This window comes from Leptosomus discolor, chromosome 1 (genome assembly GCF_034619465.1).
Source record: "Leptosomus discolor isolate bLepDis1 chromosome 1, bLepDis1.hap2, whole genome shotgun sequence".
Lineage (NCBI taxonomy): Eukaryota > Metazoa > Chordata > Aves > Leptosomiformes > Leptosomidae > Leptosomus > Leptosomus discolor.
The window spans coordinates 177994249-178015359 of NC_141391.1; positions in this window are offsets into that span (position 1 = coordinate 177994249).

A 21111-nucleotide genomic window follows, 5' to 3' on the forward strand; every position below is an offset into this window, starting at 1 on the left:
TTACCCTGTGAATGTCCATGTGTGACCCTCTGGAGGGTTTACTTATCGCATTGGCAGCCCCATGCAAGATATCTTGGGAAATCTGAAATAACACCAAGTACCCAGGTTTATGTGCCTGATTTCAGTTCAGGGTGAGATGAATCACTCTTTAGTCTCCACCGTACCTCAAAGGGTGCAGCCACTCATGGAATAAGGGGCTCAAAGCATGATCCAGTTTGCTCTGAAATAGACATTTAAATTCAGGTGCCTAAATATAGGCATCTAGTGTTCATCTCAAGTGCCATGGGGTACACAAAGCACCTTGATGAACAAGCTTATATGACAGGGAACCTGTAAAAGACCACTACCCTTCTGGAGGGACAGCTAGAGGTCAGGTGTGTTATGCTTGGCACTAGAAGTCTGTGCATTTTACATGAGCTCTAGAAATCAAAGAAGAGCCTTGAGTTGAACCCAAGCTGGCTGAATCCCCTCCATCTTCATTTTCCACTGCGCTACTCTTTCTGTTGTCTATATAGATGGTCTGGCTAATGCCATAAAAGAACTAAAAATGTGTCTATAAACACCTTAGCAACAAAAGGAGGGCTAAGGAGAATCTCCATCCTTTATTGGATGGGGGGGACACGACACATAGTGACAAAGGATGAGGAAAAAGCTAAGGTACTTAATGCCTTCTTTATGTTAGTATTTAAGACCAGTTTTTCTCTGGGTACTGAGGGACGTGCAGAAGTGCTCATCAAGCCACTTTCAATCATTTATCAGCAGTCCAGACTAACTGGGGAGGTCCCAGTTGACCGGAGGTTAGCAAATGCCCATGTACAAGAAGGGCAAGAAGCAGGATTGAGGGAACTACAGGCCTGTCAGTCTGACCTTGGTGCTGGGCAAAGTTATGGACTGGTTCATCTTGAGCGCGATCACATGGCATATACAGGACAACCAGGTAATCAGGCCCAGTCAGCATGGGTTTATGGAAGGTAGGTCTGCTGGACCAACCTGATCTCCTTCTATGACAAAGTGACCTGCTTAGTGGATGAGGGAAAGACTGTGGATGACATCTACCTAGACTTAGTAAGGCTTTTGTCACCATTTCCCACAGCATTCTTCTGGAGATACTGTCTGCTCATGGCTTGGACAGGCACACTCTTTGCTGGGTAAAAAAATGGCTGGATGACTGGGCCCAAAGGGTTCTGGTGAATGGAGTTAAATCCAGTTGGCAGCCAGTCACAAGTGATGTTCCCCAGGGCTCCGTACTGAGGCTAGCTCCATTTAATATCTACAGATGAATGGGACGAGGGGATCAAGCGCACCTTTAGAAGTTTCAAGATGCCAAGTTGGGTGGAAGTGTTGATCTGCTTAAGGGTAGGAAGGCTCTACAGAGGGATCTGGACAGGCTGGATCAATGGGTCAAAGCCAATTTTATGGGGTTTAACAAGGCCAAGTGCTGGGTCCTGTACTTCAGTCACAACAACCCCATGCAGTGCTACAGGCTTGCGGATGAGTGGCTGGAAAGCTGCCAGGAAGAAAAGGACCTGGGGGTGCTGGTCAACAACCAACTGAACATGAGCCGGCAGTGCCCAGGTGGCCAAGAAGGCCAACAACATCCTGGCCTGTATCAGAAATAGTGTGGCCAGCAGGACCACGGAAGTGATTGACCCTCTCTACTCTGCACTGTGAGACCACACCTCAAATACTGTGTGCAGTTTTGGGCCCTTCGCTACAAGAAGGACATTGAGGTGCTGGAGTGTGTCCAGAGAAGGGCAATGAAGCTGGTGAAGGGTCTGGAGCACAGGTCTTATGAGGAGTGGCTAAGGGAACTGGGGTTCTTTAGTCTGGAGAAAAGTAGGCTGAGGGGAGACCTTATCGATCCCTGCAACTACCTGAGAGGAGGTTGTAGCGAGGTGGGTGTCAGTCTCTTCTCCCAAGTAAGAAGCAATAGGACAAGAGAGAATGGCCTCAAGTTGTGCCAGGGAACGTGTAGATTGGATATTAGGAAAAATTTCTTCTCCAAAAGGGTTATTAAGCACTGGAACAGGCTGCCCAGGGAAGTGGTTGTGTCACCATCCCTGGAGGTATTTAAAAAACATGTAGATGTGGTATTTAGGGACATGGTTTAGTGGTGGACATGGCAGTGTTAGGTTAACAGCTGGACTCGATGATCTTAAAGGTCTTTTCCAACCTAAATTATTCTATGATGCTAAAACATTCATAAAATGATACCAAATCTGTACACTGTATTATGCCAAAAACAGGTTTACCAGGGAGACAAGGGAGGTGCTTGATCTTCTGGTAGTGTCTAATGAGACACTTCCTTTGAGTGATATGATGTGGGAAAGAAAACATCAGTATACAAGACTTACAAGATCATGGCTCCAGCTATATCTTCATATCTGGTTTTGTCCTGCTCAAATCACTATGCAATGGTGCACCACAGGAGAGAATCTGGTCCCGTCTGAGCTGAACTGCTCTCACTCCTGGGAGAATTGCTTACTACAGACTTCTTTCAGAGCTTAGAGAAGAGAGGACTGTACTGTAGCATGGGCTGATTCAAGAAAATTCAAACCAGTGTAATGGTATGTGCACAGTTGTAAACATCTAAAGTAGGCTAAAAACCAGGCTTCCCAGAGTCCTTTGGGCATATTTCTGTGTTGCTTTGCCATGCCAATAAACACTTGTCTTGTCCAGAGTTTGAGTAGATAAGAAACACCAAAGGGAATCCCTAGCAACATTCTACACACTGCTACCCTGGCTCTAGTAAGAGCAGCTACTGAGATGGCTTCTTGTTTGATGTGGCAAAGTGTTCCAACACTGTAATGGTTCCATATGTTAAAAATGTAATCACATACAACACCAAACTCTGGAAACTTTGTGTTCTGAAAAAACAATGAGATTGTGGATGACAGCACTTGCTTCGGTTACTTCTAAACAGCAATGTTACTGGAATTTATTTGGCTCATCACAAACAAGTGCCCAGATTTCAAGAAAGTATGCATAAAGAGGATAAGTTACTCTCCGAAAACCTAGAGTCCTGATTTGTTTTACCCTTTAGGCAGTGAGGCAGAAGGGGAAACAACACATATCTGCATCTACTATAGCTTCTGTCTTACTGGAACGTATCTTTGCACTTTACTGTAAAAAATGTTTCTTGAAATAGCTAGTGTATATTAACATAAAGAAAAAGTCCAGTCTCTTTTCTTAAATGTCATTAGTTCAGAAAAGAAGAAACAACTCTTATACAGGTTTCAAAGCAGCTGTTGTATCCTGAAATAATCCTGCCACTGAAATAAAATATTTCTGATGCCTTGCACATAGTTCAATCTCTAGCTCACATTTTTTGTTTGTAAAACTAGGATAGCAATATTTAATTGCTTTCCTTAGTGGGGATAGTATAAGGATTCAATAGTTAATATTTATACAGTACTTTGATTATGTAGAATTCTATGTAAGTGCCAAGTAGTATATTTTTAAAAAACAACAAAAAGTTTATATATAGGGAGTCTTCCACTTCTTCAAATAAGCAGAAAAGCATTGTGTATGGGAAACATGTAATAATTTCACAACCAAAGGGAAAGCCAACAAGAAAACAAGTGCCATAAATTATGAGACGTAAATAAGTATGCTAAATGGAATATAATCAGCTTTGACTTATTTTATCCATATGTACTATCCTTGAAAAGACAAGCTCAGTAACTTGAGTCTGTGGTTTAAGACCTGTTTTCTAGTTCAGGAAGATGTGTTTCTTTTTGGAGAAATCAGCTGAAACTGATTTCAGTATTAAGCCAAAAATCTCTATATTGCAATAGACTTCTGGAGTGGGTTTGTCAAATCATTCAGCAATGTCAAAACTCTCTTGACTGCATCTGTTGTAAAAATCCCAATAACTTCAACAGAGGCAAAATTATTGAATAATACGAAGCTTGAAAAAGTTGCTCTATCATATTGCTGTATGACAAGTTTCTTTTTGTAAAATAGTTTATGCTCTAGGATCTCCAAAATTAGTATAATTAGTTTCTCAAAGGTCTCTGTGTTAATAATCTCCTGTAACATGCTCTTGAATGCTGAAGACAAAACATACTCCATGAACAGATATGCTTCTAAAAGAGGCTAGTGCCAGCCTATTTAGGGCTTTACAGAAAGTCATCTCTACATTGAATGATGTCTCTAAAGAAACAGGAAGCTGTTAAAGAAATTGAAGTACAGGGGTCATCTGCTTGTATTGGGTGAACAAGCAGAATGCTGTGATACACATCATCAAAAGACTCTGAACTGCCTTCCTGTGCAGGAAAGACCAGTACAGGCCATGTTACAGCAGATTAACCTGAAGTTAACAATGGCATGGACAACTGTAACAGCATGCTTCAGAAAGGAAAACATCACCCTGCAAACCAACTTACCACAGCCACCTGAAGATCAGAGCTGACAGATCCGGAAAAACTCTGAGCTGTTGAGACACCCCAAGCAATTGCATCTCCCTACAATCTCCTCATAATAATCATAGTATCAATCAAAGACCCCATCCATCCCTCCTGTACAATAAAGTACTCCCTATAATAAGAAAAAAATAAATCTCTGCATATTTACAGGGAGGCAAAGACAGATAGCTGACATTCAGCATACCAATCTCAGCTGAGAAAGAAAGGGTAATATCTCTGCTTCAGAGACAGCAAAACATAAAACTCTGCATTATAACGATGCAGGTGATATCACAACCACAGAAAAGTCTCAGGCTTTCTTACTAGTGCATTTTTTTATTTATATATAGGCACACACACACTCACAAAAGTACTTGGCAGCTGTTTTGAACAGATGGAGTCCTATAGATCTCCAGGGGAAAAGCCTGTGGAAACATAGAGAAAATACATATTAACATACTTAAAATCCTCTATGAAAGAAATAAACTACTGAAGAGAACTCTTACCCACATGTCCAAACTGAGTCACAGCTCCCAAATAAGCCACCAATACCTTAGGGTCAGATAAAGAACAGTGTGATCATTTAACATGTGGTCAGTTGCATAACCAAAAATGTTACTGCAGATTCTGGGCAACGATTGCATCATAAAACTTATATTCTGGAAACCGAAAGCATCAAGATTATTTTTGAAACAGGATTTTGCAAAAAGGATTCTTAAAACTTTCCATGATGGAAGAGATTTTTATATAGAATGGGAAACGAAGATCACAAACACTCGTTTTTTTACTCGTTGTCGTGGTTTGAGCCCACCCAGCGGGCAACAAAGCATCATGCAGCTGCTCGCTCACCCCTACCGGGGATGGGGAGGAGAAAATACAACCAAAAGGCTTGAGGGTCGAGACTCACCAGTTATGGTCACGGGCAAGAGGCAGACTCAACTTGGGGAGAACATCCATTTAATACAAACACCCACCACCATCAAGGACAATGAGAGATACAACCAGGCCTTAAACACAACACACCTCCCTCCCCCCACCTCTCCGGTCTTCCCGGGCTCAGCTCTGCCACCTCTTCCCCCCCAGCAGCGCAGGGGGCAGGGAATGGGGGTCACAGCCCGTCCGGCACAAGGTGTCTCCGCTGCTCCTTCCCCCTCAGGGAGAGGGGCCCTCGCACCCTCCCCTGCCCCACCGCAGGGTCCCTCTCCCGGCAGACGTTCCTCCTCCCGCCGCCCCAACGCGAGTCCTTCCCGCGGGGCCGCAGCTCCCCAGAACCCCCCAGCCGGGTCCCTCCCGGGGCTGCCGCCCTCCCACCGACGGGCGGCTCCAGCGCGGCCGCAGTCGCGCTCTGCTCCGGGCCCGGTCCCTGCCCCTCCGGCCCGGGGCCCTCCGCGGGCTGCAGGGCGACCTCTGGGCCGCCGCTGGGCTCCAGGGGCTGCAGGGGCTCAGCCGCCCCCCCACCGCGGGCCGCGGGGGAACCTCTGCTCCGGCACAGCTCCCCCTCTCCTGCCTCACGGACCTGGGTGTCCGCGGGGCTGTCTCTCTTACATCGCCCTCCTCTCCTCTGCTCACAAAGAGTCACAAACAAAAAACGTGCCCAAGACGTTTTTCCACTCTTAGAGTTATTTGCAGAGATTCCGATTGGCCCGGCCTTGGCCAGAGGCAGGTCCGAATTGGAGACGGGGGGAGCTTCTAGAAGCCTCTTACAGGAGCCATCTCTATAGCCCCCTCCCCTGCTACCAAAACCCCACCAGACACCAAACTGCCACACTCATTCAAGACCAAAAATAATCCAGTACCTTTGAGAAGGATTGATCCTTAACAATGAAATCATACTAGGAAATATTGACATTGCTGGCTTTTACTATCCACTTAATTCTCTCTGTTCAGTCCCAAAAATTCTATCTCAGGGCTTGTTTTGTTTTGCAACTATATCTCTCTGAATCCAAAATAAAGTGGCTTTAGAGTTCAAGGAAACCTCCAATGTGGATTATAATGTCTGCACAGAAATATACATTTGCATAACAAAGTCTCTATCTTGCTATAATCCTAGTTAAGAATGAATTTTTTTCTTAGAAGATGGTTCAGAAAGTTATACTGTCAAAATGTAATCAGAGTTGGATTCCTTTTTTCAAGTTTAGTAACTGCATGCAAACAGATTTCAGAGGAATTTCCTAATTGAGCAAAAGGCAGCATCATCATGGAAAGAAAATCCAACTTGGAGATGTAGATCATAGCTTCTAGAAAAGTAACTAATGGTAAAGTAAACATCTTCAAGCTGTCAGTAAATGTACCTTAGGGGATTCTGAAGGAGTCTAAAAGGTTTTAAAAATTAGTTATCGTAAGCTAGGTATCACAATTTGTCCCCCTTGTCATTTAAAAAGTGCTATTTATCCAAGCCTATTTGTCTACTTTTATATAAGCCCCACTTCCAGATTTCTCTGAAAAAAAACCTGCATTAGCTACGTAAGTCAGGAACAGTTCTGTTTTGTTGTATTTTGCTTGGCTTACTCCAGTCTTCAAATTTTTTTCAAGTAGTCCAATCAAATATTTAGTTCTGTGGCTTATTTCCACCATTTACTTCTTTTATGATTAGTCTATATACATTTAGAACATGATTCGGTTGCTTGCCCAGAAATCTGTAGTGCCACCCAAGACACCTGAGAATATCCAGAGTCTCCATACAGAAATGGCAAATATAACACAGGGCTTACAGGAAACTCATGACGTCTGGTTCCCCCAGCTGAGGGTTGATCAGAATGCTGCTACACCTTATTCAGTACTATATGTATACCTATGGGCAACAGATTCAGATGCAGATGGTATATCGGATGTGCCCAGCTCCTTTCACACTCTTTGCTGTGGGCCCTGGGATGGATATGCAGGTTTAATTTCTCTGTCTGCCTACAAAAAGTTCTTGCACGACCTTGAAAGAAGTCCCTTCCTACCACTCTTCCATAATTCCTTGTGGATTCAGGAGAGGTAAACAATATTTTATCATTGTCTTGTATGACCACATCCCCAAAAGCATTTAGTCATGAACTCTCCATATATATTTCAGTGGAAGATTAAGCATCCTGTGAGAAATTAAGCACCCTGAGTCAGTACTTAGTGCAGTTCTGATGTTAATGCAGAGCTGCATATGAGCACCAACAGTCCTGTAAACTTACCTTGCACTTGTACCATACATGCCATCATGGTCATGAAAGCAAAAGGACCACCTTAGCTCATTCTTCTACTCTTTCTTCTCCCTGAAATCCATCTTTTTGGATCCAGGCCAGTGTATTTATGCAGTGCTCATGATCTTGACCAGGGACACCAGTGTGTGTATACACATACACTTTGTGTATACAAAGAAAATATACTAAAAAGGCTAAATTCTAACTGTAAGTTTATAGGTTTATGAAATGAAGACTCGAGAAGTTTATGACGATAGAAGAAATAAAAAATTAATGCAGACTTACCCTCGAAAGAGCTCTTTTAGCCTATTCACAGAGAGCACCACACTTTATATATGGGCTGCAGTCAGTTAGGTGACTGTAGGGAACATTGCTTGTTCCTGCCAGAAGCAGCAAATGTGTACACTTTGGCCCAGCTGGCCTTACTCACTCTAGTCCAAACTAGCTGCCTAGCTCGTTGTCTGAGATAAGTAGGATGCATTACTCCCTGGAGTGCCTCATCTACTCTACAGTTCCAACAAAGTGAGCCCGCATGACTAGTATAGGCTATACACTTAACTTTAAGTCTCTAAAGTAAGGATGCATGACTCCTTTTTCCCATGTGATCTTCTTGAACCCTGTAGGTTTCTGTCTGGTTTTGCACCATGCAGGTGCTATGCCTCAGACAACAATGTAGACAGTGCTTTTGTCTTTCCAGCTTTCCAGTGTAGAGTGGGAATGTATTAAAGAATGCATTTGCAATATATTTAAAACCCAATTTCAAAACCCAATTTAGTTAGCTATCTCTCTACTAACAAAGAGCAAACACTTAAAAGCAAGGAAATGAATAGATGCCATCACAAACTGTCCACTGCTGCCTCAGAAATTAATGTATATATCTCATCAAGTGTAATGAAATGCATATTTCATTACAATACAGTGACCTTACCACTGACCCGTAGAAAGGTGGGTATTATTAGATGGAGGCTTTTGTTATCTTGATTTCACTAGCAGAATATTTTCTTTAAAGGAAAGCTCTTACATGGACAACAGTAGTAGCTAATTATCTATTGACAGCAAAATGCCATGGTAAGATACTTTTGGTACATTAAGAAGCTGTGTATATCCTCAAGCAAGGGCAGAAGAATGGTTCCAGTTCACCCAAGATTTATGGATGGATTCTGCCTACTGGCTTTAATTGTCTCACACAGATGCTACAATCAATACTTGAAATGCCCTTGCCTGGTCCTATCAAGATGACTCCGATTACCTAAATTACCTGCCTATTGTGCCTACACTCAGAATATAGTCTACAGAAATAAATTAAAAGAGTAGGAAGACCTGCAGAGTGAATCAGAGTGGGATCGTCTATTTTGCCTTGTAATCAAAATCTTCCCAGCCAAGCCCTTTGTGCAGTTGCCCCAGCAGGTCTGCCAAAGAGATGAGACTTCACTGACCTTGATAGTTCTAGGTACACACAAGGAGTTGTGGCCTGACTGCAGGCAGGTTGCCAAAACCCTCATATTCCATAGGGCACCTGGGCGGTTTACTGCAAGCTCTCTCCTCCTCCATCTTCAGAAGAAAAGTTGCAACCAGGTTCATTAACTTTAAAATGTTACCACTTGAGCAAGTGATACTTGGAGGACTGCAAGGTCTAGCTCAGCTCATTTATGTGAGACCTCTAATACATTTCTGAAAGTCCTGGGCTTCTCCATAGGGTGATCAATGTTAGCACTGGTAAGAACTCAGATGCTTACAGAACTCAAACATGTGTTTTGACAACCAGTCTGTGTAATTACATTTTGTGTTTATTTTTCATAAAGGCTATGCTGTATTTACTGCACAGTTGCTGGTAAACATGTAATATTTTACATATGTATTTCACTTTGGTTTGCAGTTGAAGTGTTGTTTTGCAATAAATTGTCTTTCTGTGCTGTTGGTGAGAGGAATACAGGAACACTGAAGCTGGTAGAAATACCTGTAGCTTAACTAAATTTGGGAACATTGTGTCTGTTTATGTGCACAGAAAACCAGGTCAAACTTGTTTGTTTATTCTTTAGGCAGCACCAATTTTAGATTATTCCTAAATATTCTTTTATTAGCTTTTAATTGCTTGGGATTTGAAAATGTATGACAGCTGCCAGCCTCACTGTTTTGCCTGGTAACAACAATGAGATTTTAAATACTGTGTTTGTTTATGTATCTGGCATTTTAGAAGGCAGGAAGTTTCCTTTTATTTATTATTTTATTTAGATAAACAAAATTAAACCTGACATACATCTTTGCTACTTTTCTGTATTCTTGTGTTTAGATAGATAAAGTAAAAGTTGACATACGTTTTTGTTTATCAGTATTATAAATATTACTCATGTTCTGGCAGGACTTGAAGTCGCCATAATGATATGGAAGCCCTCCAGTCCTAGCTGCTGTATAAACATGCTAAAATACACTCACTACTGCCATAAGAACAGTACAACATAAAGAGAGAAAGGGGATAAGGAAAGGTTAGGCAGAGATGTTTCATGTTGGCAAGATAGTGTTGCCTCATTTCAACAGAGTGCTCCCTATCTATGTAGGACAGAGTACAGTTGAAATGTTTTGTGTTTGCACTCCTATTTGCCTTCTAGTTTTCATTTTCATGCCAAGTTATCTATAGCAGAATGTGGTACAGGGGATGGCAAAGTGTGGGTGTGTTATTAATACTCTTGCATGCAGGAAAAGTACTAGGCGAGTGAGAGGGAGGAAGGAGGAAGGAAAAGACAGAGAGGGAGTGCAAGGAGCAGAGACACAAGAAGAACAAGGGGGGCACTTGGCTAAAGTACTGTTTGGCAGGCAGCAGTGCACGATTTCACGGCAGCATGAAAACATAAGACAAACATCTCCCTGGAGGTATGAAAACTGTTGCTAAGACTGTGTGTGTGCACTGTGTCAACCTGTGGTAGTTTGACCCTGACTGGATGCCAGGTGCCCAACAAAGATGCTCTCTCACTACCCCTCCTCATCTGGACAGGGGAGAGAAAATATAACAAAAGGCTCATGGGCCAAGATGAGGACAGGGAGATGAGGACAGGGAGATCACTCACCAATTACCGGCAAAATGGACTCAATTTGGAGAAATTAATTTAATTTATTATCAATTAAATCAGAGTAGGATAATGAGAAATGAAAACTAATTCTTGAAACACCTTCCCCCCACCCCTTCCTTCTCCCTGGGCTCAACTTCACTCCTGATTTTGTCTACCTTCTCCCCACAAGTGGTGCAAGGGGATGGGGAACGGATTGCAGTCAGTTCATCATACATTGTTTCTGCTGCTCCTTCCCCCTTATGGGAGGACTCCTCACATTCTTCCCCTGCTCCAATGAAGGGTCCCTCTCACAGGAGACAGTCCTCCTCAAACTTCTCCAACGTGACTCCTTCCCATGGGCTACAGTTCTTCATGAACTGCTCCAGCATGGGTCCCCCCCAAGGTCACAAATCCTGCTAGCAAACGTGCTCCAGCATGGGCTCCTCTCTTTCCACGGGACCACAGGCCCTGGCAGGAGCCTGCTCCAGTGCGGGTTTCCCATGGAGTCACAGCCTTCTTCAGGTGCATCTACCTAATCCAGCATGGGATCCTCCACAGGGCTGCAGGTGGATATCTGCTCCACCATTAACTTCCACGGGCTGTACGGGATACAGCCTGCGTCATCATGGTCTTCACCGCAGGTTGCAGGGGAATCACTGCTCCAGCACCTGGAGCACCTTCTCCACCTCCTTCTTCACTGACTTGGGTGTCTGCAGAGTTGTTTCTCTCACATATTCTCACTCTTCTCTCCAGCTGCAAGTTCTGTTGCACAACATTTTTTCACCTTCTTAAATAAGCTATCGCAGCCCATCATCAGCCAGTTGCTGATGGGCTTGGCCTTGGCCAGCAGTGAGGCCGGCTGGCATTGACTCTGTCAAACATAGAGGGAAGCTTCTAGCAGCTTCTCACAGAAGCTACACCTGTAGCTCCCCCCCGCCCCGCTAGCAAAACCTTGCCACGCAGACCCAATACACTCACTTACCATCATCATTTCAACCCCATTTTTTTCACGCTTCTCATCTAATTTGGGACAATGTTTGCTTTTGTTTCTTCTTCATTTCTAAATAAATAAACCTTGATTCTGATCTAATGTCTACATGTAGAAACCCAGACCAGGATGGTTGTGGCCAATCTGTTTTTTATCTTCCTACTAACTTGACTGTTACCTCTGACAAAAATTCAGAATTTATTCTCATAAGTTCAAAAGAATATGACAAAATCACTGTAGTTATATCAAATGACAGTTTTCTCTCTTTGATCTTCGTCCAGCAAAGTCCTCGCACCACGCCTAGCATTTAGCCTGAGCATAATTCTCATTAAAACCAAACACGTGCTTAAGGCCCTAAAATAGACTGTCCTGGCAACGGACATCTGTAACTAGTTAGAAACATTTAACCATCCATAACTATCTTTCTGCACTCTGCTCCTGCTTCTATTGCTGCATTATCAATCTTCATTCCTATCTCTTTGTGCCTGGGCAGAAATTACTTTGGTTCTTGAAAATCTAACTCACTCAAATTTATTCCTATCCCCTTCCCTCCCTCCTTTCTGTGCATGTAGAAATCTTTCTATCAGCAAGACTCGTTGAAAAGCAAACCAAACATACACCCTCTGTGTGTCACAGTGACTTTGAGCCCTCTTTCTTCTGTCTCCTTTTGTAACTTTTTACCCTAGAAAATCCACGTGCCCCCTGTGGGAAATGTGGATAGGGCATGGTTTTCACCTTATCCGTTTCAGGTTATTCAGCAGGATATTCTGTGGATCCCATTAATGGCTTCAATCCCTAAAGTACAAACTTTCAAACCATGACAAGCTTTTGAAAATACTTGTCTGTAATATTTTTTTAACCTCTTTTTTTTTTCCTGGATTGCTTCCTATTGTAATCAGCAATTCTCAGACATATTAAACACCCTCTGGTAATATTTTCTCCTCACTTTTCTCTCTCTCTTCTATAAGGCTTCAAGCCTTATATCTCCAAAGGAGTTTACTAACAGTAACTCGGGTTTACCTTAGTCTGTATGAATTATCTAAAATCTGTTTACACTAAAGCTACTGACAAATTTTCAACTACTTCTATTTGAATCCTTCCCTCCTAATCACTATCCACAATCAAACTTATGTTAATGGAACATTTGAATTTCAGGGCAGACACTGAGTGGACCAGTGGATGCGTTTTGCTGAGTTTTACAAGGTGATCAGTGAGTTAGATTTCATGACAAACAGGATCAAGGTGCAGAAACTGGAGCCAAAGTTTGGATCTGAAGCCAGCAGTTCAGCAGCATTGATTTGATTGCAAGCCAGCAGAAAGTTTATATTCTTTGACTTCTAGGAGCTTCCACCTCGGCCCTTAATGCACACATGGTGAGATGGCATGATGGGAGTGTGGTATGTTTGTGTTAATGCAGGTGTAATTAAGACTATTCACTCAAATGTTTAAGAAAAAAAGGAGCATGCAGTTCTGACACAGGACTTTGTTTAGTAATTAATTTTTTTTGAGTCACTTAGTCTCAGGTCCTTGAAGGTATTTAGCATCCTAATTTTCAATTAAAATTGGCAAAATTGCCCTATGAAATGAACGACTGTTACACGCCTAAATACCATTTAATTCTGGACCTTTGATCTTTTGGCAGCCTTTTTACTGGTCTTCAGAGAGGTCAGTGAAACTAATGAAAAAATTAACATCAACCATTTTGAGTCAGGGCTGAAACGGAGAACCTCAGATTTCCTGGTTGCATGGTATTAGAAAGAAGTGCATCCCTTTCATCTAAATATAGCTCTCCCTCCACCATCTTAATATGTAAAATTCATACACTTAACTCTACCACTGGTATCAGTGAGATGCTTTTCCCAAGCCACTTTCAGAAAAAGCCATCAGAAATTGTTGCTAAATGTCATTTCCAGTATCAGCACTGCAGCTTCTGTCCACTGCAGATTAAAAGTCTCTTTCAAGCACCCCTTTGAATTAAGTAAATCACAGTAGCACTCCAGCTACCCCGTAATCTCTACTGGAACACTTTCCTGGCGTATTTAGACTACAAACATGTTTCTATCAGCACCATGGAAGTCAGGAGACTGTGAAACCTCTTTGCTACAACAAGGCTCCAGAGGAGAATGAAAGCTTTTAATTTTTAGCAATCCCTTTATGGAGTACAGTATTACAGTGGCAGGGATATTTTCCTTTTAGTGCTAGGCAAATCCAAGTTGGTAATAAAAGAAACTTTTATTCTTTGTATTATATGTTTGCTATTACTCAGTTTTATTTAAAAATCTCTTCTCTGTCAAATATATAGTTCAAAATGCCTGAAGTAATAATTATTACAATTAATACCATTGTGGTTTTTCAGTTTATATATTAATGAAGAGAGAATTGGTGATAATTAGCTATATGTATTAAATATTAGAAATCAGGGAGAGTTTAAGCTGAGTTTAGCATGTTTCATTGGTTAATAACTGTTGGGTTTTTTCATTTACGACTGTGTAAAACAATATATATTGCCTCCTTAGTACCTCTATTACACAGAGTTTGGTAATGCAGATGCTCTGTTTAAAGTACAAAGTAGGCACTGCTGTAAGGACATACACATGAACACAAAAGATCAAGTGTTATAGCCAGGATTCATGCCCCCAGCTTCAGGCAGTCACTGTTACGGTTCTGTGTCGTAAATGTAGAAAGAGAAGCAGCTCATGAAAGATTCATGCCTTTGGCATCCTAAGTCACCCTTTGCAGGTGACTAACTTGCACCGTGGGGCAGTTTTATACAGATATTTAATCATAACCTAACAGCCATTTAAGCCCCTACCTTCCGTTGCAATAAATTTAACAAGGGCACCTTGGTCAGTCTGCCAGTGTCTAGCAAGACTTTCAAAAGCAACTAGGTACCTAGGGTAAGATTCAACCTGTCTAACTTCAGGTGTCTCCAATGTAAGCACCTATAGCTGAGCTGGGCATACAGATTCTGATTACAGCGAATACCTAACAATAATTAACAAACTCAGTGGAGATTACAGTGCAATTCCTACATCAGATGTAGATGTTTGCTCTAGAGTGAGGTACAGGCAGCTACAGCAGTGACACTGAGAGCAGAGCTGAACCTGTGCTCTTAATTTGAATCAAAGTTCATACAGAATTTACCTTCCACTGAGCCAATACACTGCTAGGCATCTGAGTATCGTCAAGGAATTGGTACTCACAACCCAGTTATATTCCCAGTGAAAAACCTCATCAGTTTCAACGGAAATCGGGTCAGACTCTGACAGTAGTTCACACTAAGTAGTTATAAATATCAATCACCGTAAAGTTATGTCCAAAGTAAGCCTGGTCGTACAAGCATGCAGAGAGGCAATGTCTGAGGCAAAAATAAGCTGCATTTGCTTCTCAGCCTTCTCAAATAGGAGACTTAGTAAAGTAAAGCCTGATTTGATCTTACTCCTACTTCTAGACAGGAGTGACTTTATGGCTGCCTAGCAGCATTCTCATTAATGCAGGGCAGAGTTTCTATGTATTACTTGTCTTCTGCATCAATTTTTCATTTGCAGTTTATTCACAGAACTCTTTACCTGTGCCCTTGAAGAGTCATCTTCTTCAAATGACTGAACTGATTGCATTACACAAAGTACACCAGTAAAATATTTTTTGGGAAGTGAAAAAACATTTTACTCTTTTTGAACTGTTCCTGATATTCATACTGCCAGATCCATCATGGAGTAGGAATGCAGCACGCTAACAGCATGATTATGGCACTGGATATCTGTTCGAAAAATTCTGCATTATGAAACATCGTGAGATTGTCTAATTGTGGACAAAATCAGGCTAGAAATAAAGTGCCCATTTTTTACCAGAAGTTAATTAGCTAACACCTGTATTTGGTATATTATATGTTCTCTATCATTCAAATTCTTTATAATAAAATTGTCTTTCTCAAAGCTGTGAAGTGTCTTGATCAGAAGTTGCAGTCTGGTTGTATCTATTACTTGGTGAAATTATGTCTTGCATTACAAGAAGTCAGGATGTCAGACCACTGTGGTCCTTTCTGCCCTTAATATTTGAAGCTTTTTTCTCATTTTGACCTTGAACAAAAGCCCAATGAATTTAGTTGATTTCAAAGGACACCTCCCTGCAAACCAGCTATAAGATGCAAACTCACTTTTCAGGACTCCTGAAGGGACAGAAAAACAGGGCTCCTTTTACCCTTGGAAATGGGATTTCCTTAGTGGAACAGAGAGCTTCTGTCTGCATAGGCCTGGATTTTACACAGTCAGCTTTCAGGCTTGCTGCCAGTTACGCCGAGTAATACAGTACTGTGTAGGTTGTTCAGCAGAAAATGTGAAAAAAGTTAAAAACAACATCACAGCAGGAAAACTCATTTCTGAATGTTGTTTTAGTGTTGTACCCTTAAAGTTAAATGAGTGGGGGTATATTGTATATAATCATGTATGAGGACCAATTTCCTGTTGTCTTGAGCTCAGAAGTCATCTTACTGAAGGTATGAAGACTGGCTTAGAAAAGCAAGGAGGATTTGGCCTTTAAATTACTTTGGGCTTATTATCTTAGGGAGGAAACATAGAATGTAGTTAATTATGATTGTTTTGCATTATGTTACTCATTAACAAATAACTCTTTCCCATGTTCAGATGCCACCCTGAAAAAGGTGTGTATGCTATTTACATCTAAACTATAGTGTTGAATCATTTCAGTGGCTGTATATGGCATTCCTCAATTTTTAGCTATCATGTGACCTCCCTAGAATTCTCAGGTTTGTACACTCAAGATTAATGAGACACTGGCTTGCTACTAGGAAGCTGTTTAAGAATATGCATTTAATTATTGTGAATTATTACAAGGAATTAATATAATCTGAACTTTTTATCAATACAAGTCAAATAAATGGTGTCTGGTTTACCCCAGCATAAGGTCAACAAACACGATATTTTTTATGGACATTGTTCTGCTAATGGCAGCAATTCAGACCACACACCGAGAGGGCCGAAGTTTCAAACAATGGTTCTCTATTTTGGGGAGCACCATCTACACATACATTTGTGCATTTGGACCTGAGTTAAGAGTAGTAGACAACAAATGCAAGCGCAAAGGCTTCTGCTTTTTATTCATTTTGTAGGCACAGCAGTTGCCCAAACAAATTAACATGTTCAAATGTAGCCTTGCGAATGTGCCACAAAACACATGTGGCTTCACTGGGTACCCTTCTGAGTTCCCATAGGTAGCTTTCTGCTTTCTTTAAACACAAATGGCCAGTTTCAGCTTGCACACAGTCAAATAAAGGTATACTTGTGTGAGCACTCTCACTCATTTTAGTGAGATTAGTTTCTGAGTAAGGTGCTGTTCCATGGGTGTAAAGGTGACCATATCTGGTCCAAAGATATTACTGTAGGCTGCTCCACTGTATCCATATTAGATTTTCGAATTTGTATGACCTGGGTTTGGTTTTTATATTTTTTAAATTTTATTTTAGAAGCTTTTCACATGCAACAGCATCAGAGGGAATATTTTTACCTTCTATGGAGATTCAAAGAAATCAGATTTCTAGCTCTTCCACCAGTTCTTAGTGGGACAGAGATAATGCTTGCATTTCACTTGCAACCCTAGGACAGACGATATTTGGGGCATGCAATATTTTAATTTCATCATCTTTGGCCTGCTCTTGCTCCTAGTGCCGTTCATTACAATGTTGCTCTTTGTCTCAGCGAAAGCCAGATCTGCCTCATCTCTGAGAGGATTCCAAAGTGTGTATAGAATACAAAGATATACTGATAAAAATTAATTAATTTGTTGTGAGTTTTGGGGTTTTTTTAACTGACATCTGATGAGACTTTATTTCCAAAGGTTAAACGTCTTTGCTGTGGTCCGGGGGTGAATATCTTGAAACTACACATCAAAGCTAATGTAATATCCATGTTCTACTAACACTGTTCTTTAACTGCTAAGATCTGGAGCACAGGTACCTGACTAGAATGGGGGTGATCCCATAAAGTTCTCTGTGACATCACACTTTATATCACAGGCAATGGCTACTTGACCACAGGCACTGCCTCAACAATTCTAATAATAGGCCAAGATTTGATCCTCAGACAAAAAAAAACACCACAGTTAAGTCTTATATGTGATTTTTGGAGGCCAAGCCATCTTTCAGCAAAACTGTGCCCCTAAAGGCAGGGAGACAACAGTGCTGTAATCAAGAAACTTGACACAGAAATCAAAATAAAATTACGTTAGGTGATGCCAAAGAAGCTATATTTCACTCACTTAAATATCATCTAATATACTGCTAGTCTATCTGTTGTGTGATTATCACATGGGTTTACTTCTTGGGTATCCTTTCCTTATTGTCTGCATGGAACATTCTCACTTTCCATACACTTAACACACAGATTTACTTCCATTACTGAATTCAGGCCAGCTCTAGTTCTGGTCTCCAAGTAGGAGGGTCATAGTATAAGCAAAATGAATAGAGCCAAGATACAAGGCTGTCTCACATAATATCACCCATAAACATATCTTCCATGCCACTGTACAAATCAGATTTTTCACTCCAAGCTACTCTGCTCTGAACACAACTGTAGCACTGGTTAAACAACAACTCCAGAAGTGACAACAACCTGGAAGTATAAGGATCCTTGTCCACAAAAAAATGAGGAGTTAAGGTAATTTTTTCCAGAAAACACGAAGGAATTATGCCAATATTATCATGAACAGATAATAGAGAAATAATCTGCAGTGAATTATAAAGGGCCTACATAATTTGCTTTTTAACAGTCCTCCTACCTCTACTACGTCTACTTTTTGACTGCATTCAAGACTGCCAATGTGTTGCCTTAGCAGACAGACATACGAAGAGTTACAATAATCCAATCTGAGGAGGTCATGAGAACATGAATCTAATGAATCTAGGCTAATAATTACATCTTATTTAATTACCTCTGAGATAAAGCAGGAGCTGTAATTTTTTTTTTATAATTGATGTTGCTGACATCTTTGTACCTTTTAAATGTATTAGTTGTAAAATCTGCTATGTTAATGTTGAAGTTGATAAAAGTGTCGCAAAGTAAAGCGAAGATAATGAAACAGGAGAGTCTCTAAATGTCAAATAGGTAGAAAGATATTGATAGATAGATACTTTACTACCTTTATGCGGCACATATGAGCTCTGCAATAAATGTACAACATGTGTGAGGAAGTGAATCAGGAGCTTCTGGCTGAAATACTGTCAGGGTTTTGTTTGGTCAGATTTTCTCAATGTAATTCCAGTTTTTTACACTTGCCTTGGGCCATTATCATGAAAGCGGATGTATTAGACTAGACACTTGATGGAGGGATCCACGTTATTATACAGACATCCACGTTAAAATATTGGATAGCTTCAGGCCCGAAACCTGGTAAACTTGTAATTACATGGCAACTATATTCAGGTAAATTGCCTTATTGAAGTTTTGTATCTGCCACAGTGGGAATTTGGAAAATAGACCCTTTTACAATTGAAAAAAGATCTGGCTCAATAATGATCTTTTTTTCATACAGAGCATTGATTATTCTTTCTCCATGGACTGATCCTGCAACTCTGCAACCAAAAAGAGTTTTACAATCAATGAGAGTTAACTTCACTGAGAATAGGAGAGGTCCTCTGTGCCTAATGGACCTTGAAATTAATACAACTTCTTTATATTTTTGCTTTTGCTCCAGCACTCTCAGTGCCAGTGCAGATTTCAAAGAGGTGTTTCCAGTCACTCTTCCCCTGCTGGACCTTGAACAGCAGAGGACAAACAGAGCTGAACATAAGTCCCACATGGACAGGAGAGTTTGTTCTGCATTCTTGGCTAGTTGGTTTTTGAAAGTCATATTTACCTTCATCAATAATTTAGTATCTCTTCCATACTCACATCTTTAGGCAATATCTTGACAGTCAGGAATATGGCCTGTGGGTCCAAAGGACACTATGGGGTAGTCTTGCAGAGCTCAGCTCTCAGTGCAGTGGGACCCCCAACAGTGGGCTGAGCAGTCAGATGGTTTTTCTTCTAGCACGTGTCATTGAGATGACCAAGAAGCAGCAGCTCAGAGAGCACCAGCCCTCTTCCTACAGCGTGGCCCAGGTCTTCTGCCCATAACAGGGCTGTCCAGACACCAGGGAAGAAGGGGAGGTTTGTGGGAGAGACATAAGATCAAGGTCTAATACAGATGCCCTACTCAAGGTTTGTGTAGGTCTATTCATCAGAATGAGGGCAATAATGTGCGCTTTTTCTGCCTTAATTTAGGTTAAAAATTCTTTGAAATTTTCTCTGCCTGCATTAGTTTACCACCTAGTGCTACTATATTTCTTGATGCCCAGTCTAACTGTACCAGTCATGACCTGCTATAAAACAAAAAACTATGAATATTTATTATGTGTAGCATCATTTGACAGATAATAGCTGAAGTGAATCATCCTGCTGCCCATTTAAACAAAACACAAAAGTATACCCACACTGTCATATATAATAAACCCATGCAAAACCAGACCTAACCATATTTTTCATTAGTGGAACATGAAAAATAACTTCATTTTTTGTGAAACTGTTTTAAAGCCACAGCAACCATTTATAGCTTTGACTTCATCACATCAGTTTATTGTTTTCCTGACATTTTTTTGAATTATATTGATTTTATAAATTTAATTCATTTATGCATACATAAAAGACAAAGTTTGTGTCTATCATCCAACATGCAGCTGATTAATAGTCATTCAGACTTTTGCCATTTGACACAAGTTTTAGCTGCAAAACTCCTTGTATCTCAATAAAAAAGGAACACTGATTCAGACGTGTAATGTGGGCATGCAAAAGTGAAAACGGGGCAAACAGGGCTCTGGTGTGATCTACAAAAAACAAAAACCCCAACAAAAAACCCCAACAAAAAAAAAAAACCAAACTTTTCAAAACCACAGCAGTTCAAGAGGGAAGAAGTAATAAACTGTTTTCCTTCTGCTTCTGTGATCTTGGTTTATACTAATGACAACCACCAGTCATAGGAAAACAAAAACAAGGTCATCCCTAAGGGGCACAGCACAAAAACGGAGAGGATTATGCACTTTCACCCCTCTTAGCAGACTGTTGTGACACAACACTGTGATGATAATGATAGAAAGAAACCATACAGACTCCTTACCTACTTTAATAATTTCATATAATTGATCTAAGAAGTGTCATTTAAAATGTTATTTAGATACTGCCAGCTATCTTGTTGTAATCTAACACTTCAAAACATTATTTTTTATTTTAGTGTACTGATGAACTAGAGTTGCTGTAAATTTGGGTATAGTGACATGATTTTGAAAAAGCAAAGGATTCATGGGTTCCGTAAGACCTTGTACCAAAGCAGCAATAAAGTTTGTAGCTCCTACATGATTACATTTGTTTTTCTTTTTTAGAGTTTGAGTTTGCCATGTAGCAGCTGTCTTTAAACTCCTTGGAAGAGATAGTCTATTTACTACTAATTTA